The sequence below is a fragment of the Nyctereutes procyonoides genome, unplaced genomic scaffold, assembly GCF_905146905.1.
Source record: "Nyctereutes procyonoides isolate TBG_1078 unplaced genomic scaffold, NYPRO_anot_genome, whole genome shotgun sequence".
Classification (NCBI taxonomy): Eukaryota; Metazoa; Chordata; class Mammalia; order Carnivora; family Canidae; genus Nyctereutes; species Nyctereutes procyonoides.
This window is the reverse complement of record NW_026575052.1, coordinates 68,451,621-68,473,721: the sequence shown is the minus strand read 5'-3', so window position 1 is coordinate 68,473,721 and position 22,101 is coordinate 68,451,621. Positions and strand designations below refer to the sequence as shown.

Below are 22,101 nucleotides of genomic sequence, written 5' to 3'. Positions count from 1 at the left end.
AGCAGATCTGTGCTTTTGATGTGTGCCTGGAAATGTATGGCTGAGCTTCTCTACTCTTTCATTTTGTAATCTGTGTTTTGAATTTTTAAAAAAAGATTTTGTTTATTTATTTGATAGAGAATGAGAGAGATCATAAGCAGGGGGGATGAGGGAAGGGAGAAGTAGGATCCCAGTGGAGCCTGGAACTCCATGAAACACTTGATCCCAGGACCCCGGGGTCATGACCTGAGCTGAAGGCAGATGCTTAACCAATGAGCCACCCACGTGCCCCTGTGTTCTGAATTTTGGCAAGGTTGCTAGTTGTGCCCCTAGGACCCTCTGTCCTCCTTCTCCACAGAGGAGGTCAGCCATGTATCAGACCTACCTCTCTGATATCTCTGATGCTCACCTAACTAGAAACCCACTCTTCCCCGAGTATCTCCCCTTTCCAGTTCACTCTCCTGTTTTAGACACCATTCAGTGGTCTATGCCTTCTTCTCATTATCCACTGTACTGATGTCACCAAATCTTGTGTCCATTCAGTTCAGTTTCTCTAGGCAATAAAACCTCCAGTTTCTTGCCTGGATATGTGTGTGTGTGTGTGTGTGTGTGTGTGTGTGTTGTGTGTGTAGTGTGATGTTGATATTTTGTATGTGAGATGAGAGGGTGTCAGTCTTTTGATTAGAGACTTCAAAAGTTCCCTTGTGTCCTGCCCCCTCTTCTCCCAGCTTCTGGGTAGATGTGCCCAGGTAACTACAAAATAGCCCTCACCTAGAGCTTTATTTTGTGGCTTCCTCTGCACTTCCAAATCAGCCCTCCCCGCTAAACTGATCTCTATGACATCATCTGCTTTCCATATTGAAAACCTCTGTTGAAATCTCCTGTCCACTGCTCTCCCCTTTTTCCATTCTTTTTTCTTGGGGTTTAAACTTTTTGATTTCCTTACCAAAATTTTTAAAAATTCTTTATTTGTTTATTCATGAGAGACACAAAGAGAGAGGCAGAAACATAGGTGGAGGGAGAAGCAGGCTCCCCATAGGGAGCCAGATTCAGGACTTGATCCCAGGACCCTGAGATCACGACCTGAGCCCAAGGCAGCTGCTCAACCACTGAGCCACCCAGGCATCCTCCGTTACCAGCATTTTAATGGAGATTCATGAGTGAGAGGAAATGCATTTATACGTTTAGTCTGCCACCTTTCATTGAACCATGGAGCCTTTCAGAATTGTGAGATAGTATTTTCCAGAACCTTTTCAAAACCCAAAAGTATGTATTACATTACTTTATAGAAGTTTAAAAGTTTTTTAAGTCATCAGTTGTGTCCTTTAAAAATAGGCAGTGTATTATGATTTGAGAATTACTTTGTTTTTCTCTATTAAGATTGCCTTATATTTATAGTTAAATCACATTAAACAAAGCAAAACTTTTAGTCATCTGAACTTTACCTAAGTAATAGAATGTACATTATGAACTCAAAACATTTTGCCTTGAATAAATGGAGAATTTTCAGTTTACTTCATGTTCGTGCATGTGTATTTGAGATCTAATGCTGTGCTGATTCTTAATGCAGTCTTGAATAAAAATCTGTATATTTATATCCTTAAAAACATTTTCAATGATGCATCTTTAATTTTTTTCTATGTGGAATCATTGGTATATTAACATTTGAATGGAGTCACAGGTATTCTGCTTAAAGTAGGCCTACATGGGCAAGGGCACAAGGTATAGATCTTTGCCCAGACTTTAAAAAGATTGAGTGAGATCAGTCATTTTCTTTTATGTCTATCAAATCCGTGTTCTAACTATATTGTGATTTCTCAGTATTGTCACTTGGAATTAGGCAAGAGTTGGAGACACCTGAACATAGTTAAATGTTCTTTTCTGACAGCAGAAAAGATTTGATTAAAAGGGTTTGGAACATCCAGTACAAAGCAGCTTCCCGAGCTAATGAATCAGTAGAGACTTAACAGCTTCTTTGAACTTTGTCCTTGTGTTTACTATCAGATGGAGGAATTAGAAATATCCCTAAATGACTTGAGAGAAAAAAAAACCTGGTAGTTTATTAAAATGGTATTTTGAAAATCTGATCTATCTCAATATACAACATGGGGGGATAAAGGGAAGCAGGAAGTTGGCAAACTGTATATAAGATAATTGACATATGTAAATTAGACTAATTACATATACACTGAAGTGGCTAGATGTACAATTACCTGATTTATAAACATGAATGGTACAGGTGCTGCTCTAGAGGTACTTTCAGAAAATTGGCTTGTGGCGTCAATACTTTATTCTACAAATGACTGCTAATTATACCTCTTACTGTAATAATGCCCAAATAAATTAGTTTGTACGAGGATAGCAAAAGAGTGGCCAGAGAGAGGCTGTAATATTACCTAGAGTCATGCTCATAATACTGGGCTTCTAGTATGAATCTTCTTAGACAAGGTGTGTCCTGCAGGGGGTGAGCAGTAGGTGACACCTCTCATGGTCAACCTGGTGTGTGGGGAGTCTATGCCAGCTTGGAAAAACTCCTGCTCAGTGACGTATCACTGTGAAAAATCATTTTACTTATATTTTAATCCAGAATTCAAATCCTGAGAAAAGCAATATTTACTCAGATCTTACTGGCCTCTTTTCTCTATTATTTAGCTGTGATTCTTGAATTTTTCTTTCACTTTTTTTAAAAAAGATTTTATTTATTTGTGAGAGAGAGAGATAGGAGAGCTTGAGCAGAGGGGAGAGGGAGAAGCAGGCTCCCCGCTGAGCAAGGCACCCAACTCAGGGCTGGATTCCAGGACCCTGGGATCATGACCTGAGCCAAAGGCAGATGCTTACCCAACTGAGCCACCCAGTGCCCCTATTTCTTTCACTTTGATACAGTTTTTCTCTTTTTTCCTTTGTATTTCCCTTTCATTTTGTTTTAAGTTTTTGAGCATGAAATAATATACAGAGCCCTGTTCGGGAATTATTTCCTTCTCCATTCTGTATGTTCACTTTCAGATGCTAATTGTTGCCCAGATTTAGGAAAAGAGTGCTAGTTGCTAGCCCTCTGGAATTCCAGTTGCATATTTGTAATGAAACTATCTAATAAGAGATGGTGTAGAATATTTTCTGCTGTGGAAACTGATAGAATGTCTATGGGGATTTTTTTTCCTCTAAAGATTTTATTTATTTATTCATGAGAGACATGGGGAGAGAGAGGGGCAGAGACACAGGTAGAGAGAGAAGCAGGTTCCATGCAGGGAGCCTGATACGGTACTCGATCCTGGGACTCCAGGATCACGACCTGAGCCGAAGGCAGACGCTCAACCACTGAATCACCCAGGCGTCCCTGTCTATGGGGATTTTTACTGCCACTTAGTATTTTAGGTTTTACTGATGATGTAGGCATAAAGGGAGAACCAGATTTTTCTTTTTACCTATGTCCCATTTAAAAATATCACACGTATATTCATTTCTACTATTGTTACCATATTTCTTGGCTGACCTGCATAGTAAAATATCAATACCTCTTTTGGCTTTGTGTCCTTTAGCTGCTAGTGTCTGTTCCTGATGGTCAGTAGCAAGGATGGAGGGGAGCCGAGGAGGTGTGAGTTGGTAAGGTTTCTACATATGTTTATCACTACTGACCCAGGAGACTAAAAACCAAGAGTCAAAATTTAGTTAAATCAGTCTGGTATTAAGCATTTGCTACTGATGAACACAAAGGGAAAACCTGAGACTTAACTATAATTTTCTCCTCCTTGGTTGGATGAACAGCCATATTTTAAGGATATAAAGAATCTAGTCTTCTGTCCCAGGGGCTCTTTGCTTAGTGTGCCCTCTGCCATAGTGGAGTCAAAATTCAGATTTCAGACATCTTTTTTTTTTAAGATTTTATTTATTTATTCATGAAATACACAGAGAGTCAGAGACACAGGCAGAGAGAGAGAAGCAGGCTCCCTGAAAGGAGTCTGATGTGGGACTCGATCCTGGGACCCTGGGATCAGGACCTAAGCCAAAGGCAGATGCTCAATCACTGAGCCACCAAGATGCCTCTCAGACTTCCCTCATAATCCAATCTTAGCTGTGATTTCTCCTTTTCTGGTGATGCTACAGATTACATTCTGTTATTTATCTGAACTGGTCCTGCCTGATTTGTTCACTCTTAATAGTGACATTGCTTTTTCTCATTGTTTTCCAATTACGGCAATTTTTCTCTATAAAATTATTATCCCTTTCAAGAGATCAAAGACTAGAAATTACAGGTGGCATTCAGAAGCACAAAAATTCAGTAGGTAGCCATAGAGGCTCTCAAATGCACATTTCAGGTAAACAAAGTGGTTTTCACAGATAATAAATCCTACTTTCACTTCTCACGTGTTATTGGTTATTCTGTTTTTATATTTATGTCTAGTAAGTAAGATAGAACCTGTCATGAGGGAAGGAAGCATAGGATGATAGAAAAAAAATGAGTCACCTCGAAACAAGTTGTTCAAGTTAACCCTTTAATGTTACTGTGCTGGAGATAACGTGGACACAGAAGGGGCCACTGCAGTGGTGCAGTTTTGTATATGTGGGCGGGGTCAGGGGAAGCTGAGAATTGTGGGAAGCTGGGCTTCTCTTTTGCCCTAATAGCATAGCATTGTTCCTTCCTTCCTTGAACAGCCCACAATTGCAGTGGAGTAGCAGGCTGACAGGGTGATTCCTTTCATGTTCTTGGGGCTGGAACAACCCTTCAAGCTCTCATATAAAAGGTTGTTATTTAGTGTACTTGCAACAGAACAGACAGCAAATTACTTAAGAGTTGTTTCATTTTATTTTTTTACTTAAAGGGCAAGATGGAAAAGCAGTCTAAATGTACTTCTTCATACTCTTCTAATGTAGGAAATTCATGCCTGTATGTCTTTCTTTCCTCATAGTGCTCCAGTGATTGCAAAAGCATCTGCTCTCTGAGTAGGATTGGAATTTATAGTGTTATTTCAGAGGAAAAAATATGAGGTCACCAGGGATGTTTTGCCATTTGACAAATACATATAATTTTACCATACACATTAAACTATTTCTGCTAAGTTCTTTCCTTTTGATTTTTTTTAATCATGGGTTTCTTGTTGCTAACATTACCAATATTTTATGGCATTTTCCCAAGAATTTTGAAACCTTTTAGGGTGAGAGAATTGTTTTATATTTTGATTTAGTGGTTATATGATCATATACAAATTACCAAACAGCATCAAACTGCATACTTAAATGAGTCAATTATGTGTCAATAATACCTTAAAAAATGCTAGCTTGACATTAGAAAAGTAATGTGAAAATTTATGTTAGAAACTACACATTAAGAAATATCTATTAGGTGATAATGCCTTTCTCATTAATATTTTATTGGAATGCAGAATTTGGTACATTACTATATTTTATTGAAATTAAGTCAGACATCCACACTTTGAAGAGGTACTTTCTAGATCATCATTTGAAAAGATGGCCTTTTGTCATTTTGTATGTGTGTACCTGTATGTGCATAAGTGTACAGAACTTAAGTTTTTTCATGCAGTCATTTATTAATCCGATAGATATTATGTTACTTTGGGCCAGGCCCAAGTTAAAATAATCTAAACCTATTAGTGCCTCTTTTTTGTTTTGTAGGTTTTGGGCATTCAATAGAGTACCAGAAAAACTCTGTCATCATGGTGCTCATAGTCTAATGTTGGAGAAAGACAACTTAGAGCTAAATAAACTAATTAAATATTTATCCATTTTTGTTAGTGCTATGAAGAATATAAATGAGATGTTAATAATGAAAGAGAAGACCTTTTATAAAGAAAAAAGTCTATTTGAGTAGGGAACATTTTAATCTGCCACCTGAGAGAAAAGGATAGTTTGGGTACTTTTATTTTTTTAATATTTCCTCCATTATTCTGGTGATAAACATCACCTTCATCTTAAAACAAAAACTCTGAGAATGAGTTCTTGAGAACTATTTTTTTAATAACAAGTACTAAAGTGATTCTTATCAAAACAAAGTTCAGAAAACACTATAAGAAGAGGTTCTTAGATCTCAGTGTACATAAAAGTAATCCTGGAGTTCTATTTCTGGCTATGAGAATAACTTGTGTCATCATGTTTTTATACCACAGATAACTAGAAAACTGAATAAAATATATTTTTATACATCTTTATATATAAAATATATTTTTGTATAGACATTGGAAAAGAGCTTAGGACTGTGACATTGAGAAAGGAAATAAGTAAGGGGAGCCCTACAATCACTTCAGTTTTATCCTTGGAAGCAGTCTCCAGCTCACAGGCACAAGGAGGGTGTTCCCATGGAGGTCACAGCAATCATGTTGAACTGGAAAGATTGGAAAAGCAAATGTGGCTGAGATTTGCAGAGAAGAGATGCTAAGTTGAAAGAAAGCATCAGAAATCTGCATAGGGGTTCCCTTGAGTATTTGATTGAAAACCATGCTGGATATGTATGGAGCAAGATTTCTGGCAGTTGGGCAAAGAACCAGGGAAAGAATTGCTGAAAAATTGTACTCTGAACAACTATCAGAGTTTGTGCTGGGTTGAGAGATGCTTGATTTCTGACCATCCAAAATGGAAAAACTTTGTTGAAACCTGAGGCATTTAGTAAAGCTCCTAGAAGGATTATGCATTAGAAGATGGCTAGACTAGCCCCAGAATAAGAGCTACCCTAGGCACACCCATAAAAAGTTCAAAAACAGGGCTTGAAAGGTTCACATTGGTCTATAAGTAAATTAACTGTATGCCAGAAGAAAATTCAACATTCATTAATGGAAGAGAACGAATCTAGGAATTCAAATATAAAATTAATAATATCTAGCATCCAGTAAAAAAATTACTAGATATGTAAAGAAGCAAGGAAATGTGATCCATTATCAGAAGAAAAATCAGTCAATAGAAACAGACCCAGAAATAATGAAGGTGATGGAATTAACAGGTAAAAACTTTAAAACAAACACTACAAATATGTTAAAAAATATCAAGGAAAACCTGAACATAACATTGAAAGAAATGCAAACTATAGAAAAGAACTGAATGTAACTTCTAGAACTGAAAAATACGTCAGTAGTGAAAAATATATAATACTATGGTTAATAGCAGATTAGAAGTAAAATGTGTGGAAGTGAAGATCAGTGGACTTGAAGACAAGAAAATTGAAGCTGTCCAGATTGAGCAGAAAGAAAAAAAAAGGGGGGGGAGATAAAAAGCCTTTGTGACCTATGGGACATTACCTAGTATTCTAACTTACATGTAATTGCAGTCTGAAAACAGGGGTGATGATTAGGGGAGGTAATGACTGAAATCTTGCTGAATTTTCATGAACACTGAAAAGCTGCAGATGTAAGAAGCCCCGAACCTCCCTTATAGGGTAAACAAAGAAAACCACATGAAGATATGCCATAATCAAGATGTCAGACACTCAGGCACCAAGAGGAAAAAAGACATTTACGTGTAGGAGTCAAAGATAAGAGTGGCCACTGACAACCAACAATGGGGGAAAATTGTGCTCTCAACCATTCTGTGTACAGTGAAAATGTTATTCATAAATGAAGTATGTATGATACTGATACTGATAAAGTATGTATGATGTCTGACTGATAAAGACAGACATCTTTATCAAAGAAAAAAAATTTACCACCACAGACATGCACTATAGAAAATGTTAAAGTTTTTCAGGCTGAAGGAAAGTGATTTCAAATGGAAACTCAGAGGGGCGCCTGGATGGCTCAGTTGGTTAAGCATTTGCCTTTGGCTCAGGTCATGATCCTGGGGTCCTGGGATTAACCCTGCTTCAAACTCCCTGTTCAACAGGGAGCCTGCTTCTCCCTCTCCCTCTGCCCCTCCCCTGCCTCCCACTCATGTGCTCAAATAAATAATAAAATCTTTTTTAAAAAAATGGAAACTCAGACCTACACAAAATAAAAGAAAAATAATATTAGTGGTAAATATAAGAATAAATAAGAAATTTTTGATTCTATATTTAAAAAATATTGTTAATAATATTATTTTAATATTTTTAAAAGAGAAATCTTGACTTAAAGCCACAATTATAGCTATATATTTTGGGGGTTTTAGCATGTAAAACTAAAATATATTTCAAAAATAGCAAAGAGGAGGGGGAAGGGGCAGGGAAAAAAAGAAAAAATAGCAAAGAGGAGAGAAAAAATGGAAATATACAGTTTAAAAGTCTTAAGTTATGTGTGAAGTGGTGCAATATTATTTTAAGATAGACTGTGGTAAACCACTAAACCAGTAAAAAAAAAAAATAAAATGAATAAGCGTAGCTAATAAGCCAATAGAGGATAAAATGGGATACTATGAATATTAAAACCAGAGAAAGTAGGAAAATAGGAAAAGGAGATTAAAAAAAATAGAAAAAATAGGACATAAATAGCAACACTGTGGACTTAAACTTAACCATATTTATAATTATATTAAATGGAAATAGTCTAAACTTCATTTCAAAGGCAAATGGTCAAACTGGATGAAAAGCAAGATCAAATACAAACACACTTTAAATATATATAGAGATAAAGATAGAGATAGATAAAAGCAAAAAGAAGGTGAAAGCTTTAAAATACATAAAGCAGAAACTAATAGAATTGAGAAAAGAAATAGACATACATCATTAAATGGAATGTTCAACATTTTTCCCTTAGTAACTCAAAGATTAAGTAGAAAATCAGTATGAATGTAACACTTGAGTATTCTGGACTATGAAACAAATCTCAACAAATTTAAAAATAGTGAAATAATGACAAAGTATATTGCCTGACCATAATAGAACTAAATTAGAAATAAATATATCAGAAAAACTCCCAAATATTTGGGAATTAGACCATACACTTCAAAAATAATCCTTAGCTCAGAGAGAGGAAATTTCAAGGAAAATGAGGAAATAGTTTGAAATGATAATGGAAACATGACATATCAAAATTCTGAGATGCAGTTAGGCAGTGCCTAGAAGGATATTTATATTTCCTTTCAATGCTTATTTTAGGAAAGAAGACAAATTCAATATCAATTATGTAAGATTTTTGCATTAAGATGCTAACAAAATCAAAGCAAATTAAGTCCAATATAAGTTGAAGAAAATACTGACAATGATAGTCATTTTAATTTCTCAATTAAATAGAAAATGAACAAAAATAATAAAAATGAAAGCAAAAGTTGATTCTTTGAAAGTTATTAATAAACTTGATAAATTTCTCTAGACAGATCCAGAAAAAAATAATAAAATACAAATTGCCAATATTAGGGCTCAAATAGGGAATCACTAGTAAATCTATAGATATTAGCATGATAGTAATGAAATATAATGAACAACTTTATGTTAATAAACTTAGCAATTTATAATCTGATGTTTTCCTTGAAAGATATAAACTGTAAAACTGACATGAGAAGAAGTAGAAAACATAAATATCTTTGTAATAATTAAAACCCTTCTCATTAAAGAAAATACCAGTCCCAATGTCTTCACTCATAAATTCTACTAAGTATTTATACCAGCTTAATTCCAGAGATAGAGGAATTATTATTCCTGAATAATTCTATTCCATCTTCCTCCTTTTTGCACCTTTGGTGTTATACATTTCACATAAATAAGTGGTACAATAATTTTTATAACTACTATGTATACTTTTATTTATTTTGAGAAAGTTGAGAGAAAAAGGACGGCAAGTATATAATTGTAGAGTTTTTTTTATATTAACTTTCTTTTTAACATTTCTGGTTCTCTATTTCTTCCTGTGAATTCAATTCCAGTTACCATCTGGTGTCATCATGTCAATATAGCTTTGCTCCAACTCACCTCTTTTGTGCTGTTATTGTCAAATATATTGCATTTCTATATACTAGAGAGCCAACAATATAATTATATAAATATTATTTTATAAAATTGCTTTTAAATCAGTTATGAAAAAAAGAAATATGCATGTATGTTGTCTTTTATGATAAAATAATTACCTTTACTGATACTCTCTACTTTTTCATGTGTTTCAAATAACTGTCTATGATCACTTGCTTTTTTTTAAAAAAAGATTTTATTTATTTATTCATGAAAGACACACAGAGAGAGAGAGAGAGAGAGAGAGAGAGGCAGAGACACAGGCAGAGGGAGAAGCAGGCCCCCTGCAAGGAGCCCAATGTGGGACTCGATCCCTGATACCAGGATCATGCCCTGAGCCAAAGCAGATGCTCAATTGCTGAGCCACCCAGGTGTCCCTGTAATTACTTGCTTTAATCCTAAAGAACTTTTTTTAGTATTTCTTATAAGGTGGATTTGCCAGCAACACATTGTCTCAGTTTTGTTTACCTAGCAATATCTTCATTTCTTCTTTAATTTTGAAGATAGTCTTGCTGGATATAAGACTCTTGGTGGCCGGTTTTTTTATTGAGTACTTTGAATAGTTCTTGATGAGAAGTCAGCAGTTGACCTTATTAGGGTTCTTCTTCCCACAATAATTCATTTTCTCCTGCTTTTTTCAAGATTTTATTTTTATTGTAGGCTTTCAACATTTATATTTTATATGACTATGGATCTCTTTGTGTTTATTCTACTAGAGTTCATTGATCTTCTTGGATATATAGATTAATATTGTTTTTATCAAATTTGGAAAGTTTCAGCCCTTATTCCTTCCAAGATTTTTTTTCTGCTCCTTATTCTCTCTCTCTCTTTTTTTTTTTTTCTGGTACACCTTTGCTTTTATATTAGTATGTGTAATTTGCTGGACACTGTTCATTTATCTTGATTTTTCTTCTCTCATATTTCATAATTTCCATCAATCTTCAAGTTTGTGAGTTTTTTTTCCTTACCAGTTCAAATTTACTGGTGAACCCTTCTGTTGAATTTTTCATTTATATTACTGTAATATAATTTTCAAATCCAGAATTTTTACTTGTTTCTTTTTTATTCATTCTATCTCTTTATTAACATTTGTTATTTGAAGAGAATTACTATCAAACCATTCCTTGCTTCTTAAAGCATGATTTTCTTTAATTCTCTGAACATATTTATAATTCTTACTTTGAAGTTTTTGTCTACTAAGGTCATCACCTGGCCTCTCTCATGGACAGCTTCTGTTGCCATTCGCTTTTGTGTGTATGAGTGACAGCTTTCTGTTTCTTTGCATATCATAATTTTTTTGGTTGACAATTGGACATTTATGTCATATATTTAATGTATTATAGACATCTAGATATTGATAAGGGGGAGCTTATTTTTTGTTTGCTTGCTTGGTTGTTTAGTAACATGGCTGAACTATTTTGGTGAAATTTGTCCCCCATGGTATGAAGCTTCTGATGTCCCTCCTCAGAGTACATTACATAGCTTTGGGCATGTGCAGTCACCCTCAGATGGCAGTGGTTTTAGCAGTGCATTCCTCCTCTCCTTCCCTGATCTTTCTATTAAACTGTCAGTCTCTGTTAGTTGAACACTCAGTTATTAGGCTCCACTAATTGCCAGCTGATTCTTCTATTATTTTCAACAATGTCCTAGGGCAAAAATTGCTTCCCATCTGATCTAATTAATTCAGGCCTCTATGTCTGGGTGCTTTTTTGAGGCTGGTCCTTTGATTTTTCTGACCCCAAAGAATTATTCTTAGCTATTTCTTTCCTTGAATCTCTCTGCTAAACTAGCTAGACAGTGGTTACCTTCTTGTTCTATTGGTCTTAGAGTTACCTGCTTCCTTATAATTACCAAAGCCTCCACTATTTTCAAGAATAGCCTTAATCTTGATCTTCCCCACTCTATCTCTCAAATGTCGGGTTCAGCTTGGAAGCTCTCTGTTTTTGTGGCCTGTCTCTCTCCCTGGGCAAAGTATCTGAGCCACTCTTCTGGAGCTGGCAGCATGTCTTGGATAGTGGCCCATATCATTTTATTTTATAAACAGCACTGTAGATCAGAGAGGTGGACTCTGGTCTTCTTAGCTGGCTTTACAGCACAAAGTTGGTTGAGGGGTGAGAAATGCTGATGGTGTGTCCCTCCCAAAAAGATATTGTAGATTTTAAATGGGTGCTAGTGGTAGGGTAAGCCCATCATCTTAGTAACACTCACATAGAGTAGAGCTTTTGTCACTTTGCCCTGGTTGGGGGTGAGGACAGCAGGGTCATTCAGTTGCCACAGAATTTTGCCATTCTTACCAAGAGTTAGTTATGTTCTCAAATGTTTCTCCATTTGCTGTATGTCCTTACAGCAATTCCAAAGACATTAAATGGCTGTTTATATTTATAATTCTTTTTAAAATATTTTATTTATTTATTCATTCATGAGAGACAGAGAGAGAGGCAGAGACATAGGCAGAGAGAGAAGCAGGCTCCCTATAGGGAGCCCAATGTAGGACTTGATCCCAGGACTCCATGATCACAACCTGAGCCAAAGGCAGATGCTCAACCATTGAGCCGTGCAGGTGCCCCCTGTATTTATAATTTTTACAATTATGGTTATTTTATGGCAGAATAGGTCCACAGAGTTCTTCACACCACCATTCTGAGAAAAAGAAAAAAGAATCCCATGAAATCTTTAAGAGAGAAACAGAATCTTGGTGACTTTCTATGAGGCCAGCATTATACTGACAAAAGGAGGCAAAGATATAATAAGAAAACTACAGTCTAACATTCCGCATGAACATATATGTAAACATCCATCACAAAATATTAACAAATTCAGTAGTAGATATAAAAATGTTAATATATCATGCCTGGATGAGACTTTTCCCTAGCATGCAAGTTTCCTAAAATATTTAAAAAACTAAAATTCTACATCATAATTCACTGCATTAACAGAATCAAAGGAAAAAAATCATGAGAAACACATGCCAGCATCCAATATCCCTTTTTGATAAAACAGTCTCAGAACACAAGGAATAGATGAAATTTCACCTAACAAGGTATATCTACCCACATTTTAAAAAAGTGAACAAAAAGTTTGGACTCTTCACAAAAGTGTATATATAAAATATGTTCAACATCTTTAGAAAATTTTAAATTAAACCCACAATCATACTATAGTATGATTGGTGAGATTGTGGGGTACACTGAACTTACATGTTGCTCAGGCAGTGTGAAATGGTGCAACTACTTTGCACACAGTTTAACAGTGTCTTATAACATTACACGTAAACTTACCATATGATCCAGGTTTCACTTGTAGGCATTCACTAAAGACTGGTTTCTACAAAAAGATTCAAACATGAATGTTGATGAACGAAGTAAGAACTAGAAAGAATTTGAGAAAATAGAAGTTTCTGCTTTTGTGGCCTCCCACAAAATATGGTCAGACTAAACAAATGGCCTTAGAGCATTCCTGGAGTAAATGAAAAACAATGGAAGTCACAAAGACTTGCCTGACCAAATATAATTTTTGCTAAAAAAAGACTATAGTTAATTAATATGGTGGATATTATTGCACAAAAAGTCAGAGAGGTGAATGCAGTGAAAAAAGAATCCAGAAACAGATCCATAATGAAAAAAAATTAAAAATAACAAGTCAGAAATGCCAATTATAGAAATTAGTAGTCTTATTTCAGAAATTTGAGTAAAAATGTATGCTCTCCAAACACAGTGTAGACAGAATACATTTAGAAAACTTGTAAAGGCTGTCTTTAGAAGTTAGTTGTAATGGTCTGTTTATATAATCTCATCCCTTTTGATTTAGATTGTTTTTTAAAATGTTTGACTTCAGTCTGATTAGAGAATTCATTTTTAGTGCTGCTCTGTTATTAGTGTAACTCTTGGTTTAAGAAAATTATACTTCAATTTTGTTAGGTTAAAGAACTTTAAGGGCTTCTAATAGTATTGTATTGCAAAAGTATATTTAAGGGTTTTTCAGTCCCCCATTACAAATCTCCATTTTAGTTTATGTTGGCCATTTAAGAATTGCATAGGCTAAATAGGATATTATTAATTCATCTTGATGCAGTTCTTTTTAAAGGGAAACCTAAGGTCATTTTCATTTTTAATGATCTCATGCCTAATTCAGAAACATCTGCGTTTCATTTTATATATTTTAATCCTTCATGATCATTTAAGAACAAATATACTTCCATTTAAAATTTATTATTTTTATTTCTCTTTATATGAAAGGCACATTATGCTAGTTGAGCAAAAGCATATTTTGAAATTTCACTAATTCTAAATGAGGATCTTGAGAATTCATAATGCTGTTTCATTTTGAACATCTTTACGAATAGTTCAACCACAGATTAATCTGTGGCTTATTGACATTTGGCATCTACAGTCTGTTTCATAATTTTCTTATTTGTTGTATTTGTCCTCTTCCCCCCCCACTGGGCTTTCATTTCAACCTAATTTATTAAAAGAGTCATTTGGAAGACTCTTTTCTATCCTTGAAACTAAACCACTATTCCTGCCTCAGACTGCAGCTAGAGAAACAAACTTTGCTATTCCCTGTTTGAAACATGTGTAGGAGGCGTTGGCAGGGTCCAAGAAGGGGAAAATGTTCACATCTTCAGTTCCTCCTGGTCAGGGTCCACGTGAAGCTTCACCTAATAATTTTCCCCTAACAACCATGGTCAAGCAGAGCAAATAGCATACACTTAACAAGGGAGAGGTTTCAATTTAAAAATATTTCGTTATTTGTGATTTTCTCTGTCATTAATCTCTTAAAAAAAACAAAATACTTGAAGGCAGTTTTTTTCTTCAAGTGTAAGTAACCAAAAAAATAAAATAAAATGAATCGATAAATAAGTGGATAAAATGTATATGACTCAAGCTATGTAAAATGGGAGTTTTATGAATTCAAAGGGCAAGTGTCTAGATTTACACTGACTCTTTCCAGCTTTTGGAGCTGTAAATACCAGAAGATAAAAAAAATTTCTATTCTTTTTTAAAAAAAATATTTATTTATTCATGGTAGTCACAGAGCGAAAGGCAGAGACACAGGCAGAGGGAGAAGCAAGGCTCCCTGTGGGGAGCCCAGTGCCGGACTTGATCCCAGGACCCTGCGATCACGAAGACGCTTAACCACTGAACCACCCAGCTGCCTCTTCAGTACATAATCCTTATGAAGTAGATGCACAGAAGTAAAAGGCATGTTCCCCTTTCTCTTTATTTCCTACCTTAACACTACATCCAGATGGAGAATGAGACCGCTTGCTAAAAATATCACACAGCAGAGTCTCTGGGGAAGTTCTGTCTCTGATTTCATTGTTGCTTTCCATCCCTTTGAAATTTTATGTTGTTTTGTTGTTTCTTTGTTTCCTGGTTTCTAAACAGGAGTTATTTTTGGCCTTTGTACTATAATCTCTCCTTCCCTGTTAGGATAGTGTTTAGGACCTTGGTTAGGTGAGACACAGATGAATATTGAAAACAGACTAGATGCTCCCGAGGAAGGATGGTGAGAGGAGGTCTGTGCTAGGCAAGGGTAAGGGACCATCCTGTTCCTCATCAGGAAGACTGATTCTCAACTTGAGGTAGTTCATCAATAGCTGTCATAGGGTTACACATGTAATAAGCATCAGATACTTAAAGTGTACTCTCTAACCAGGCACTGATTATTTAATGAAGCCCCAGAAAATCAGTGATGATATGCAAATGGTTAAATTGGGCATGGATTTTAATGAAACCTAAGTATCAGAAATTAGACATTTTAAAAACTGCAAGTATTTGGATATTTAGTTTAAATAACACTTCTGAAAACAAGCTGCACATTTATTATTGACACTCACAATATATAGCAAACAATACAGTAAAAGATAAGAGGAAATAAGGCTTCTGTTATTTCAAATATGCATTATCTGTAAGTAAAATGTGAATATCTGATTTTCATAATTTATGTATTCTATTTAATTTATTCTGTTCCTCCCAAGTATTAAACTCAATTGATGTTTTAGAGTTTATATTTGTTTTTCATAAGGGTCCTTTTTTCTTGAAAAAGTAAGCATTTGTTAGAAATAGGAATAAAGCTCTTAAGATTGTAGTTTACTATTTGTAAAAAAATTATTTAGCCTATGTAAAATAAAATATAAACTAATTATATACTCTGTGGAAATTAGTATCTTAATTAAAATGCTTAAATTATCTAATAGATTTTTAGGGAATTATCAGGTGAAATTAAAGCAACAAAATTTAAATTTGATGGTAAGAGGGTATTTATTTGGTTTAGATTTCTGTATTTATATTTTCAGATAGGCTTAGATGTCTAGCCCCTTGATAAGGCACCATTATTGCTAGTGATGGCAGTTAGTATATTTGATGTGTGTAGACTGTTATCATGGCCTCTTGTTTGCCACTTCATTGTCTAGAAATGCCTAATTTTTTCCATATTGTTTACCTAGATTTATAAAATACAGGATTATACAGGAAAGGCATTTTATGCTAGTTGAACAAAAGTAAATTTCATTCAAGAGCATATTTGAGATTTCACTAATTCTAAATGAGGCTTTAGGAAAGTTATGGTGTGATCTTACTTTGAGCACCTTTAGCAAGATTTCAACCACAGATTGATATGTGGTTTGTTGCTATTTGGTATAGTCTGTTTAAGTCATTTCTTTTTGTGTCACCACTGACTTTCTGTGAAGGCCTAGAACATTGGTGTTCATGTCTTTTACTTCAGTTTCACACTGATTCTAGTGTGACTTTCTTTCTTTCTTTCTTTCTTTCTTTCTTTCTTTCTTTCTTTCTTTCTTTTCTTTTCTTTTCTTTTCTTTTCTTTCTTTTCTTTCTTTTCTTTCGTTCTTCAGATTTTATTTACTTATTCATGAGAGACACAGAGAGAGAGGTAGAGAGAGACAGAGGGAGAAGCAGGCTTTGTGTGGGGAGCCCCACGTAGGACTCAGTCTCAGGACCTCAGGATCACGCCCTGAGCCAAAGGCAGATGCTGAACCACTGAGCCACCCAGGTGCTCCTGTTCTTTCTTTTTTAAGAAAGGAGCTCATGGAAAAACTGCATTTTATTGTGGCCAATTGTGAGGTTCTGTCTTGGCACTACAATCCAGCTCAGTGGTCCTGCAGAATTAGAGCACAGTATTACTAGTTGTTAGAGTGAATGACATTCTTTCTTTTTTAAACTTTAATTTTTTTCTGCTTTGGTTCTAATATACATATTTGTTTTTAAAAGTCCAGTGAACTTGAGTAAAGTCATGGAAGGGAAATAACTTAATTGCTATGTTGTGAGGCTCATAGAAATCTTCCTTGCGGGGCAGACCCGGTGGCGCAGCGGTTTAGCGCCGCCTGCAGCCCAGGGGCATGATCCTGGAGACCCTGGATCGAGTCCTACGTCAGGCTCTCTGCGTGGAGCCTGCTTCTCCCTCTGCCTGTGTCTCTGCCTCTCTCTCTCTCATGAATAAATAAATAAAATCTTAAAAAAAAAAAAAGAAATCTTCCTTGCATAGTTACAAATCTCACCCCAAGAACAGAATTTCAGATTTAAGAGGAAGAGCTATATGTGCTTCCTTGATTCCAAAAAATCTCCTTTTTATAAAGGCTGTCTGTACTGAAGTAACTTGTACCTTGTGTATTTCTTTTGAGTCTGTCTCTAATAACAGGCTATATTTGCTCTTGGCAATCTGTCTCAGTTTTCTTTTTTTAAAAACTAAGTCAAACTTTATTTTCAACACAATCTGTTCTAATTACCCTATCCAGTCTGGTTGCTTCTTTACTTAAAGTGACTTTAGCGTTCTTCATGAACCATTATTGAAGGCTGGATGCCAAGGTAAGAAAGAAACTAGACAATGTGTTGTAACTCAGTAGCTTGCCAGCTAGTGCCGTGGGCTGCTTAATCTGCAAATTTCTCCATGAATCAGGTTTTTTCTTACATAGCTCTTCCTCCAATTACTTGCCAACTTTCATAAATTAATTTGGATGAATATTTATTGGATATGCCAACTATTGCTTTTATAAATAGTATAGCTCTTTGAGACAGTCCTTTACCCATCACTGTCTTCTTCATCATCATCATCTTTTTTTTTTAAGATTTTATTTATTTATTCATGAGAGATACAGAAAAGCAGAGATATAGGGAGCAGGAGAAGCAGGCTCCCCCTGGGGAGCCTGATGTGGGATTTGATTTCAGGATCTCCCAGGATCACTACCAGAGCCAAAGGCAGAGACTCTAACACTGAGCCACCCAGGTGTCCCCCATCACCGTCTTCTTTTCTCTCTTCCCCTAGACCTGCCACATCCCTTTTCAAGAGTAACCTGATTGATACTATATGAGAACTTCCTGTTGAGCCCTTTGGAGTTCTTTATTGATGAACACATTTTTGCTAACATCATATTTATATAGGAAGTACCTATATTAAATATAAAATATTCTTCTAATATTTCCTAAGCATTAATAAACTGGAGTTTTATTTTTCTTTTTTGATCTATAATTTGAGAATTTTAGTGGGCTTTAAAAAAATCTTACCCACTTTGGAAGTTTTCTTTGTTGTTTATTTTTTTAACTTTTAGCCATTAATTGGTCATTGGTGATTTTTTTTTTTTTGTAACTTTTGGTCATTCTAGCTTCATATTGTTAAGAGTTTCAACCAATAAGGGGTCACTCTTTTTCAAATGTCTTATGAAATAATTACATTATTAAAATAATGTATTGCGTTCAAATTATTTATAGCTCTATCTTTAAGAAGCTGATTCTGAATTTCATCTAGAAGTGCAAATGTGCAAGAGAAGCCTAGAAATTTTTGGAAAGAGAGTAAGAGTTGACTTCTTTTATTTGATAAACCAACTCTTAAGTTACAGGATTTATTTATTTATTTATTATTTATTTATTTTTTAAGCTACAAGCTTTAAAACAATTCGATACTTGACAAGAATAGAGAGATCAGAAGAATTTTATAGATAATCTAGAGAAAGACCTAGGACATTCACTAGAAGCCAGTATATAGCAATGATGACATCTCATACGTTGCTGGACTATCAAGCTGGAACAAATATTTAAAACCTTGTAAGTGAGGGCCACCTGGGTGGCTCAGTCAGTTAAGTGTCCGACTCTTCGTTTCAGCTCAGGTCACCATCTCAGGGGGGGCATGAGATCAAGCGCCACATTGGGCATGGAACCTGCTAAAGATTCCTTTTCTCCCTCTCCCTCTGCCCCTCTCCTGCTCTCTTAAATAAATAAATAAATCTTTTCAAAAAATAAAATAAAAGGGATGCCTGGGTGGCTCAGCAGTTGAGTGTCTGCCTTCAGTTCAGGACATGATCTCCTGTTTGGGGATCAAGTCCCACAGCAGGCTCCCTCCAGGGATAGTCCCACATCACTATCACCCCAAACCCATAGTTTACATTAGCATTCAACTCTTGGTGTTGTAAGTTTTACAGATCTTGAGAAATTTCTCCCTCTGCCTATATCTCTGCCTCTCTCTGTGTCTCTCATGAATAAATGAATAGAATATTTAAAAAATAATAATAAAACCACTGTAAGTGAATTAAAGATCAAAACATGTTAAAAGTGACAAAATTATAAAAATAAAACAGAAAGATATTTTAATGGTCTTAGTTTAGGGAAAAGCCTTCTGAGCATGACCAAATAAGAGAAAACAGTGAACATTAAGAAAAGATAAATTTGAATCCCACCCTCCTCCCCAAAAGTATACTTCTTAATTGCAGAAGACACTATAACCAAGGTAAATATACCAGGACAACCTGGAGAAAACTGTTGTTAATATATACAAGTCTATCCTGTCATTAAATCTTTTTCTTTTTGGGGGCACCGTGGTGGCTCAGTGTTTGAGCATCTGCCTTTGGCTCAGGTCATGGTCCTGGGGTTCTGGGATCAAGTGCCACACTGGGCTTTCCACAGGAAGCCTCCTTCTCCCTCTGCCTATGTCTCTGCCTCTTTCTCTTTGTCTCTCATGAATAAATAAATAAAAATCTTTAAAAAATAATCTTTTCCTTTTTTTCCCTTCCAACTTGATGTTACCAGCTTGTAGTATTCTTTAGTACTTGCTCATTATTATTTTCCTGTATAATTTAAGACCTAACATATAATTTAGGTGATTTTTAAAAATCTCTTTAATGCAGTGTTTTTCAGTCTTTGGCTATTAATGTTTTGGCCTGAATGATGTGGATTGTCCAGTGCAATGTCAGATATTTCGCAGTGCCCTTGACCTCTAAATGCTAGTAGGAGCTTCAAGCCTCTTCCTAACAATCAAGAATATCCAAACATTACCAAAGGTCCCCTTGGAGTAAAATTGTCTCTGTTTGAAAACCACTGGTCTGACACTATTTCAAGTTTACTGGGAGCCAAAGCTGCCCTGGTCATCTCTGACCTACTTTAGTGTCTCAGTGCTTTGCATATAGTACCAATTCATTAAATATTTGTTGAGTATAAAAGAATAATAATGATTCTTTTAAAAATCCCTTATACCAAATATACTATTATAAGGAAAACATATATATCAAGAATATTTTCTGTGTTTATATATCATTTATGTTAAATGGATATAAAATGCAATGGTGAGTAGAATAATTTAGTTTCTGAGAAGACATTTTTGTAAGGGGCTTGTTATGACATAGATAAATTTGGTATGTTCCTTCATTATTATTTTAGGACCTTTTCACATTTTTGTTTGAGCAGTTTTAGTTTTGTGGGAAAACTGGGTGGAAGGTACAGAGAGTCACCATAAACCCCGTGCCTTCCATGTTCCCTGTTATTGACATCTTGTGGTTCACATGGTTCAGTTGTTACAGTTGATAAGCCAATAATGATCCCTTATTATTAACTAAGGTCCATAATTTACATTAGGGCTCATTCTTTGTGTTGTACCTTTTGGGATTTTTAAAGATTTTATGTTATTTTTTATTTATTCATGAGAGACACAGAGAGGCAGGGACATAGGCAGAGGGAAAAGCAGGCCCCTCACAGGGAACCCAATGGGGAACTCGATTGCAGGACACTGGGATCATGCCCTGAGCCAAAGACAGATGCTGAGCCACTGAGCCACCCAGGCGTTCAGGTGTTTCCCATCTGGATGCAGAAGAAAATGCAGATTTTGAAATGCTGGGGCTGCACCTACTCTATAAAGCTGAAAGAAGTTTTCTTTGAATGTAAAAAGATTTCAGCTACAAATTGGTTTAGTGTGAAGGCTCCATTCTAGAATCACTGTCCAAGTTCCTGGCTCTGTCACTACTGTAGGATCATTCATGAGTTACTTTATCATTTTGTGATAATTTCCCAGTCTTTAATTTGGGGATGATAATACCTACTTAGAGGTGAGGTATAGAGATAACTCATGGGAATGGATTAGAAATGTTCCTGGCACAAAATAGATGCTCAACACACCTGAGCTATGATTACCTAATCCATAATGTATCAGGAGTGTTGGGCATCCAATAAAGTTGAATTAACCATATTAGAAAAAAGTTTGGGAGAAAATGTTCAGTATTTCAAACAAGGATGCCAGGAGTTAATTTCCTCTACCTATGTTGTCTGCCTCCATATTTGTTAGTGGAGTCAGGGAAATTATGGCTTTTAGATCCCAGACACTGGTGGGTCACAAGGCAGGTGGGAGAAGAAGCTAACAGGTCAGGGTGAAGGGCAAGGTGACCATGGACCAGAGCCCCAGAGGAGAGTCAGGCAGAAGGTAGAGGCGAGAAAGAGTCAGAGATGAATGGATCAGGTACTCATGGGATCCAAGCTCCATTGGGACCGTTTAACTAGTTATCGTCCCTTATATTCCATTGATAATAACAGTGCTTCTCTGTTCTGCAGATCTGCAGCTTTTTTGAAAGTTTTCTATGGGATTTAATGTTACCTAACTTTGGAGAACCTGACTATGAAAAATCCCCTACCATGGTCTTCCCTTTTGTTTTTTTCACTTAGATTCCCCTCCTTTTGGGGAGAAGGGGAGGAAGGAAGGTAAAGAACATGAGAAGCATGGTATTTAAAGCAGTTTTCTGAAATGTTATTTGTAGTCCTCATTTCAATGCATTCTGAAATTTTGCCAGAAAGGAGGCAGGTTTTTTTTGTGTGGTTTTTGTATGTGTATGTGTGTTTTAAGATTTTATTTTTATTTATTTGAGAGAGAGAGAGCGCATGAGATGGGGGAGGAACAGAGAGAGAGGGAAAAGTAGACTCTCCACTGAGCAGGATGTGCTCAATTCCAGGACCCTGGGACTATCACCTAAGCTGAAGGCAGACACCTAACCAGCTGAG

At 35.7% G+C, this 22,101-nt stretch overlaps 1 protein-coding gene across 1 annotated transcript in view; it reads left to right on the top strand.

The window, feature by feature from the left end:
• MYO3A (myosin IIIA) overlaps positions 1 to 22,101 on the top strand; it is a 225,221-nt gene that overhangs the window by 4,509 nt on the left and 198,611 nt on the right. The window lies entirely within an intron of this gene.